The sequence below is a fragment of the Equus przewalskii genome, chromosome 22, assembly GCF_037783145.1.
Source record: "Equus przewalskii isolate Varuska chromosome 22, EquPr2, whole genome shotgun sequence".
In the NCBI taxonomy this organism is placed as follows: Eukaryota; Metazoa; Chordata; class Mammalia; order Perissodactyla; family Equidae; genus Equus; species Equus przewalskii.
In genome coordinates this window covers 41,358,139-41,367,981 of record NC_091852.1, presented here as the reverse complement: position 1 = coordinate 41,367,981, position 9,843 = coordinate 41,358,139, and the positions used below count along the sequence as shown (strand labels likewise).

The 9,843-nt window shown below is 36.3% G+C and overlaps 1 long non-coding RNA gene across 1 annotated transcript in view; it reads right to left on the bottom strand.

The window, feature by feature from the left end:
- Positions 1 to 7,370: 7,370 nt before the first annotated feature.
- The window catches only part of LOC139078557 (uncharacterized), a 96,009-nt gene continuing 93,536 nt past the window's right edge, over positions 7,371 to 9,843 (bottom strand). Inside the window, exon 4 of the long non-coding RNA XR_011531571.1 lies at positions 7,371 to 7,725. This is a non-coding gene — a long non-coding RNA (uncharacterized lncRNA). The remainder of the gene's footprint in view (positions 7,726 to 9,843) is intronic.

Sequence of the window (9,843 nt, the reverse complement as noted above, 5' to 3'; positions counted from 1 at the left end):
GAACTAGAATAAAAACATAGATTGTGGTTTTGAGCATGCCTGCTACAGTAGCTGGCATATAGCACATGCCAAATAAATATTTGGGGAATGACAAATGAAAGACTGAGAAATCCTCTTTGTACTAGGACACCTTCATCCCGTAGGGAATATAGTGTAGAGGATACTAAATTTCCTGGAAATTGAGAATAAAGCTCTTAATCTAAGTAGTGAGCAAATGGAGCAAAATGTTATTCCAAAATATTATTCAATTGTAGGGAAAGGTGCCACTAAGAAAACAGAAAACCTATTCTGAGGTGAAGAAGAACCAAAGACGAGTAATCCTATTTCAAGTTTGGGATTTTTAGCCAAGAATAATCCCTGTTATAGGACACATTCTCACTAAATTCCCCTACATCTTAGGCTCTGAAAAATTAGGAGTGATTTTCTCAAAAGAGAGATCATTGAAAAGAACATAATTTGGGAATCTGATGAAAGAATGGATTAAAAGTGTGTAATCAGAAGTAAGAATGTCTAGAATGGCAGAAAGTGTGGAAGAAATAATTCCTTTTCTTTGGAAGCAGAAAGACCTGTAGCCTTCAGTAAAGGAGATGGTGCCTTGCTTATGATCTTGTGGCTGTTGTGGAACAGAAGCAGGGTTAATTTGTGTGGCATCAAACAGGTAGCATTAATATAAAGGTAGTAGTAATATGAGTAACAGTAGAGTACCAGGAGTGAGAGAGAACAGCAGCAAAGCAAGGGATATTGATAACCAGAAACCATGGAAAAGTGGTGTCTTTCTCACTCCAAACATTCCAAACAGAAATGCGAACACAAAACTGGACACATGGAAGATGATGGTCCATAGGCTAGTCCATTTCTTCTTAAATGGTATGGGTCATAGTCAAATGTTGCTATGAGTAGGCCAAAATTTTGATTTTCCCAATACTTGGTAGTGTCTAGAGATGTAAGCTATATGCATCGTTTTAGATGCTCTCCCTGGTCTACTTGGTTGAAATGGCTGGGCCTGTGGATTTATGGTGACAAGACCAAAAATGCAAAGCAGACCAGTACAACTGGGCCACAAATGGTGTATGGGCAGTTACCTGAGGCCCATAAGTGCTTGGTGGTTGTTTCTATTGCCAAACCTACAACTAGCCATGATCCCAGGGTGGTGGAAGGAAATCAGAGACTGGAAATCTGAGAAACTGCTAATCAAAGTCTAGTCATGTTGGCAGTGCCTGAAAAACCATGTGTTGATTGTTGAGTGCTTTAAAGGCCAATGTATGGTCTCTGTATCCTTTTATGTTCATGGAGATATTTTGAATTTCCAGTGAATATAGGTTATACATTCTACCTACATCAATCCCCTAATATTGGTTTCTTTCGTCTTACTTTTAAAAAACATATTGTGGTAAAGAACTGTGAACCAGGATCATTTTTATTATCCACCAGATGTTGAGGCAAACCAATATGGGGCTAAAACACTTACTAATATGGCCAGCTTTATTCTCCCTCCAGCACACATATGTTGCTTCTTCATAGACTAAAATTGCTGCTAAATACTAAGACTTCTTAACATGATGGGAATTTCACAAATCCCCAATAAATTGAAAATCACCATGCTATCTTTTACTAGGAGCATGCATCAATTTCCCAAACATACACATACAAAGCATATCAAATCAATCCTTATACTTTTGATATTTTTAAATCAAATATTCAAAGAATCTCTTTAAACAGCCTTTTAAAATCCTTTGAATTTGTCACTAGGTAATCCCCAGTTCAGCAATTCTGTTCTAATCATTCTGCTTTCCTTAGAATCCCTCAGAAAATTCTTGGCAAAATTCCATTTATCATGACTTGTCTCATGCTTCCAGCCCTATATATTATGTCTCTCATTGTTAGTCTATGTCACTTCTTTCATGCTTTTAAAAATTTGAATTAATATATCTTAGAGGAAGCATGCCGTGGTCAATCCCATGCCACTCTGATCTATCTTCTGTTTTCTCAGTACTGCTCTATAAACATAAAGAATTTCCCATCATTCCTCTGTTTATAGATTATCTTATAACTGTTCCCTAAGTCACTTCACTTTAATAATAATTACAATAATTCTTCAATAATTATATATTTGGAGTTCTTAGAGAATTCTGAGGAAGAAAGAGAGGGAGCAGGAGACGAAGAAAGGGAAAAGAGGAAATAAAGAAAAACTCATTTGCTCTTTTTATATCTATACAAGCCAAAGCATCAGTGATAATATTTTTCTAAAACTCCCAAAACAGCACAGATGCCCTGAGAAGGCATGTTTGGCTACCATGAGTAATGCTGCAATGAACATTCACGTACCAGTTTTTGTGTGCATATATGTTTTCATTTCTTTTGGGTATATGCCTAGGAATGGAATTTCTGTGTCAGATGGTAACTCCAATGTTTAACTTTTTGAGGAACAGCTGGACTGTTTTCCAAAGTGGCTGCATCATTTTGCACACCCATCAGAAATGTATGAGGGCTCCAACGTGCACTCTTGCCAACACTTGGGGTTAATTATCTTTTTAATTGTAACTGCTTTGGTGTGTGAAGTTATATCCATTGTAGTTTTGATTTGCATTTTCCTGATAGCTATTGATTTGAGCCTCTTTTCATGGGCTTAGTGGACATTTGTATATCTTCTTTGGAGAATGTCTATTCAGAACATTTGTTCATTATACACTTGGGTTGTCTTTTTTTTATTGAACTTGAAGGGGAACAAAATTTGCCACCACAAAATGTGTTTCTTTAACACGAGGATTATTTTAGGCTGATTATTTTTAAGAAACAAAAGACTCAGAAATTTTTTCTTGTTAAGTCCCCCTTAACTGCCCAAAAGAATTCAGATTTTAAAAACCCATCCCAGGAAAGAACTATTGCTATAGATAACCCTACTATAATGTGAACTAAGTGGAGTAGACAGGGAGGAGCCTCATAAGGCCTATTTGATCAAAGTGCTCTCTGGGTCCCATTGTCTCTGGTTGACCCAACAGACATTTGTTTACCAAACATTAGCTCTTTTCATCTTCTTGTAAACTGCCTTCTTTCCCTGACCTCCACCACCGTATATGCAGAAAGCCATATATACCTCATTTTACCTGTTTGTGGAATTTTTCATGCTTATGTAAATTCCCCAAGCACACAAATTTTATTTTCTCCTTTAACCTGCCTTATGTCATTTCAATTATTCAACCAACCATGAGAACCAAGAGGGGAAGGGGGGAATTTCCTGCTCTCCCACAAACTAGAAGTGCTCTGGATGCATTCTGGATACAAGTCCGCTATCAGATATATGATTTGCAAATATTTTCTCCCATTCTGTGGGTTGTCTTTTCACTCTCTTTATGGTACTCTTTGAAGCACAAAGGTTTTTAAGTTTGATGAAGTACAATTTATCAATTTTTTCTTTGATTGCTTATGCTTTTGAGGTATCTAACAAGTCTTTGCCTAATTCAAGGTCAGTAATATTTACTGCTATATTTTCCTCTGAGAATTTTATATTTTTAGTTTATATAGGTTTATATGATTTGATAGTTTACATTAAGGTTTATGGTCCATTTTGAATTAATTTTAGCATATCATGTGAGGAAGGGATCTGACTTCATTGTTCGGCATGTGGATATGCAATTGCCCCTGTATCACTTGTCGAAAAACACTATTCTTTACCCATTGGATTGCCTTGACAACTTTGCCAAAAATCAATTGACTGAAAGACTCTGACAGGAAAATGGTTGAATAGGAAGCTTCAAAACTCCATACAGTGAACAAGCTAGCAAAAACTGTCAGACTTGAGTCAGCCCTGATAGCCTAGTGGTTAAAGTTTGACACACTCCACTTTGGTGACCTGGGTCTGGTTCCCGGGCATGGAGCCACACCACTCGTCTGTCAGTAGCCATGCTGTGGTGGTGGCTCACATAGAAGAACTAGAAGAACTTGTAGCTAGAGTATACAACTATGCACTGGAGCTTTGGGGAGGGGCAAAAAAAAAGAGGAAGATTGGCAACAGATGTTAATTCAGAGCAAATATTTTTTAAAAATTCTGTCAGACTCAATTTTTTTGGAACTCCAGAATCACATCCAATGCCTTGGACATGTGCACTGTCACCATACGATGACAATGGTTTCAGTAAATGTCTCTTTCACTATCTCTGTCCCTGATTTCTCTATCAAGCTATGCACCTCTGTTGGTATCACAGAGAGGTCTTAGCCTCCACTAACTGTTGGCTGATTGCTCTATTGTTTTTGACAATTCCCTGAGGCATAAATCGCTCCAACAATCTGATAGTATTAAATCGATGGTCCTATTAAAATTGTTTGAGGCCAGTCTTAGAGATTTGTTCTCATGCCAGGAGGGTTCCTCTTAGTCTTCTTTTTCCCTGGTTCTCTCTGGTAAACTTCTAGCTCAACTAAGGTTTCGCTTATTGCTCTCGTGGAGAAACTTTCCTCTTAATGGCTTACTACCAAAATCTCCATTGTTTTCAAGGAAGCCCTTAAGCTTGAATTTCCTCACACTCTGTTTCAAATAACGTCAGTTCCATTAGGAAAGCTTCACAGCTCTATGTTCTTAAGGCCATCTCTCCCCCTCTGTCAAAGCCTCTGCCACTGTTTCTGAGCCAGGCGCAGGAAGAGTGATCTGCTTCTCTTGGAGTGACACCCCTGCTTCATGAGCATGGCACTGGGTGGGAGTGTAGCCTTTAGTTCCCTTAGCTTAACTCTCTAAATGCGGAAACTCCTCCCTATAAACGAGCTTGGGAGTGGGTTATTGGGGCCCTAGTGTTTTTGACCAGTGGCACCTAGGGTACAGCTTTCACCCTACAAGTGGAAGCTGAGTGGAGGAAGAGAGCCCCAGACCTCTCAGCAGCTTTTGTCTGAAATAGACCTTCTGCAACTTGGAACTTGGGGGAGATAAGAAATGTTAACAGCCTACTTTTCATGGGGCTATAGCATAATCCTCAGCTTGAAATTGGGAAGTGAAGGAGCACCGTGTTCATCCACCCAGGGTGAGCTTCCATCATGCAAAGTTGGGCAGGAGAGGAATGGGGAGTGACTAGATAGAGAGTGGGTCTTGGATCAAAAGCCACATACTCTCATTGTTCTTATCAATATTTATTAAATTTTCTTAAATAAATCTTTCTTATTTACTGTACGACCTTTACACAATTTCCAGAGACTTTTAAATTGTTGCTGTTTTAATCATTTTCACCAGCATGGTTGTTTTGGGGAGAGGCTCCATGAAGCTGTTCAGGTTGCTGTTCAGGAGTTTGCATCTATACAAATATTTTGACCTAATTGGTTTGTAAGAAGTTAGATAGTGACTAATCAATCATGCCAATAAAGTCAGAATGTGGGAAATCAGGGTTGATGTGAAAAACTACACTTTCCCCACAGAATAGCAGCACCCTTGGAGTTCTCAGCTCTTCAACCCCTGCCTTTAACCCATTCATTCATTTGACTATTTGCTTTAAAATGTCATCTATGCAAAATAGCAGTGAGATTTGCATGCTAGATGTACATAGGAGGAATAGAAATGATCATTACTTTGGGAGAATTTACACTTTAATACAAGCGATAAGAATAAAAAAGAACAAAAGAGGAAGTAGCTCCAGATAAACAAACAAAACAGTAAGTGTGCAAGGAGAAGGAACATAGGATTGGTTGGAATCATTCTAGAAAACTTCCTGGACATGGAAGAATTGAAGGAATTTGAAAAGAGACTGAGCACTATGGTAATTATACAGTAAGGAGGATTTCAAAGGAGAATGATTGTACATTGTCAACAAAAAATGAAGGTTTGGGGCTGGCCTGGTGATGTAGTGGTCAAGTTTGTGCGCTCCTCTTCGGTAGCCTGGGATTCACAGGTTTGGATCCTGGGCACCGACCTAGCACTGCTTGTCAAGCCGTGCTGTGGCAGCATCCCATATAAAATAGAGGAAGATTGGCACAGATGTTAGCTCACTGACAATCTTCCTCAAGCAAAAAGAGGAAGATTGGCAATAGATGTTAGCTCAGGGCCAATCTTCCTCACAATGAAAAAAGAAAAGAAGGTTTTTTTTTTAGCAGCTCAATTGAGAAAAGATTTTATCAAGTTCAGTTATCTGACTCTAACATGCCTGAGAGCTTTAGACCAGGACTGAGGAAACCTGGCAGTTGAGTTTATGTATCCTAGTGGTTGCTGAGGAAGAAATGATGGCATGTCAAAAAGTAAATTAAGTAGTGCTGGTGGAAAATGTTGGATAAGTAAGCCATGAAATCTAGGCAGGTTAGGGAGTCAACTGAAGCCAAAACCAGAATCCCAAATTAGGAGAATGGGATGTGATTGTTAAGCAACAAGAAACCACAATAGAAATGCTACTTAGAATTAGAAGGAATGGAATAAGAAAGATTTTAGAGATGGAAATAGGAAAAACAACTTGAGTGCCTCCCAATAATTATTTTCATGTCCTATAAAGCAGGCATTATTCTACCTATTATAAAACAGTAATATAAAAGACAGACTATAATTTTTACATTCAAAGACTTTATTGTGTGTTTTGGGGATGGGAAAAACAATGAACACTGAATTTTAAATAATGACAAAGCCTAAGTTTTAACCATGGCTACAAGTTAAGTGATGATTAAAGTCATTCCAATGAATTTCTGCAAATTCTTTGGCTGAGAAATGAATGGTTGGGAAAACAGAGTCTTTGAGATCTTTCGAAGCTCTATTCTTTAACTTCTCAGAAGTCACGGGCTACCGGAGGCAACAAAATGGATGACGATATTATTACAGATAGAAAGTTATAAGAATGAAAGGAAGACACTGGGGTGCTGACAAGATGAATGGTTTGCACCAAGAACAGTAAAGGTAGGTTATAGGGAAGAAATAGAGATGCTAAAAGATGGTGACCGGAGAGAAGCCAGGGAGAATCACCTGATAGGATAAAGCACAGGATTCAGATTTAAAGAGATACAAATTCAGATCTTGCTTCCCTTACTACAATCTAGTTCTATAATTTTGTATGTGATAGTTATTTCTCTGAACTTAATTGGTGTTTGGACCTACCTTATAGAGGCTTTGTGAAAATTAAATAAAATAATGTAAATACATGTTAGTTACATTTCTGAGAGTTCTAACCTTAAGCAGAATTTTTTTTGTAATAATGAAAAGATTTGTAATAGTTTCTTCATAAAAAAATAATCAACTTCTTTAAGGAGAAGATTCAATGTATTCAATTTTACCCAGTTCATTCTATTGTCATTTTATTTGCCCAAATTAAAAAAAAAAAAAAAAAACACATATGATCTTATAACTAAAAATATCTGCTTGTTAAAAGTGCAGATTTCACATCCCCATCGACAAACATTCTGATTCAAGACATTCGGGGTTCAGTTCAGGAATTTATTTATTAATATCTGGGGTGATTCTGATGTAGGAAGCCTGAGGACCACATCTTGAGAAATACTGCTGTAGTGCTTTGATTTGCATACATAATTGCACATTGGATTCATGTAGAGAACTTTAAAAAGTACTGACATTTGGGTCCACATGTAGGGTTCTTAATTAAATAGACTGGAGCGTGCCTTAGGCATTGGAGTTCCAAAGTCTGCCCAGGTGATTCTAATGGGCAGCTATGGTTAAGACCCACTGATTACTTTAAAGGACGTTCCTCGAGTCTGTTAATTTTTTTCTTCAAAACTTGATAGGACAGCTTTTCAATGATATTTACCAGCATAGAGAACCTGGAATTAAAAAGTCCTCAAGTTTTTAGTATGTCATAGACTGTAAAGAATAGAATTCATCCTCACCCTTTAAATAAAAAGCTTGCTGAGGAAAGCAGCTTTGAATAGTTTTGATTCTTTTTCCTTCCTGTAATCTTGTCTCCTACGCGTGCAATTTACTATTTTCTCTCATCTATTCATTTTCTATAGTCTTATGTTGTATCCATGGCCTTCTTTACTGTCCCACATGTATTATTCGGCATTAATATTCATTAAGTTTAATCCCAAAAGACTCCACTGAACTTCCTCCTTTCTCCAAACCTTCCTATTCCATATAGTTTTTACAAGCCTATCGTGGTGGCGGTGGTAAGCTGCATGTTTTTAGATTATTTATTATTTAAGAAAACAAAACAAAATAAAAATAACTTTGTTTTTCCAAAATACACTTTCTCTTCAGAAATAACCCTCATTCCTCACTCCATTATAGTCAAATGAAATTCCTAAGAGACTGGCTTTGGAAAGCCACTATGAAAAATAGCTTCTGCGATAGTAATACCCAACCTCACACATAGTCAACCAACTGCATTATTCCCAGAGCTTTCCTCCCAGTGAGTTGAAGTCCCTTTGAAGTTAATAGTTCTACATTGGCAAACAAATATAATTACATAAAATGAGCTATCATTCTCTCCCTAGTCCTTAGTACCACTAGTCAACCAAGTGATTTCTTTTTGGATCCACCTTGTTATCTTCCAAGATTGTTGGCAATTCACAGAAGCTGACCAGCTGAGATGCAAGGCGTCGAGGCTGTCTCACAAAGGAAATGGTCCAGCCATGTGAATTTTCATGTTTGTGAGTTTAGTCATTATTACCATTGAACAATTAATTAAAATTAATCAAATCTCATATCCCCCAAACAAATAAATTATACAAACATACATGTACACATAAAATATGTCTTCTTAAAAAGAATGAGTGATCATTCTACTAACTAGCAAGTTTTAAAAGAAATGGCTCCAGCTTTCTCTAAGTTTTCACTAATATCGTTTCAACCGCTCTGAGGAAAGTAAATCAAATAGTTTTGAATCGATCTTCTAAATAACTGATGAATCCACTTTTTTGGCAAGTGGTTATATTTTTATGCATGAAGGCATATTATCAATTAAGAAGTTAATTTGCTTCTAAAAAACTCTAAGAATATCAGCTGAAATTTGAACTGTTTTCTGTAGGTAATTGAATGAATAAACAATTTTTAATTTTTTCTTTATCGTGCTTTTCTTTGTTTTCCAAATTGTCCACAACAGTCTGTATTTTTGTCAGAAAAATGTAAATGCTATTTTTTAAAGAAAACAAAACAATTTTACTCTCTAAAATATAAATTACCATTGGTAAAAATACTGGCAATAACAAAGAATCTTAAACCTAATCACTTGAACCTAATCACTAATTATATATATATATACACATAAAATTTTCATTTGGAATTTATTTTTATTGAATTGTCTTTCTAGAAATACAAGCATGCACCTCTATTTAAAGTTCTGAACATTTATAGATATAATGTATTTAAATTAACTCTAAGTTAAATTTCATTAATATCTACAAGGCCATTTCATTTATTTGAAATATAAATTTTAATTCACAATGAGTAAAGAGAATCAGTTATGAAGATAAATCTAACGAATAGATTAATGAAGTCATTTCTAGTCATTTTTAAAGCTATGAAATTTTGTTTTCTAAAATTTCATTTTGTATTTTATTTACAGATGCGAGACAAAATCTTTGTTTAACCAAACAGAGAGATGGATCAAAACAAAAATATACTAAAATTTTTTCTAACTCTAAAATGTCTGATTTTATCATTTATAAGTGTTCGAGATTGCAATGTTACGCCAACCCTTTCTTGGTGAATCTGCTACTTTTTTCCTGCGTGGTATTTGACTTTTGGGTGGTCATGGTCTATCGTGTGAAAACACTGACGTAGGCTTGTAGCTTATGATGCCAAACAGATCCAGATGGCTTCTTATTAAAATCTAGCTACTGGGAGAAATTCATATACATAAATTCAGTTTCATACATATTAAGGTAATCTGATCACAGAGTTTAATCTTGATTTCAAAGAAATTCATGGTTCTAACCCTT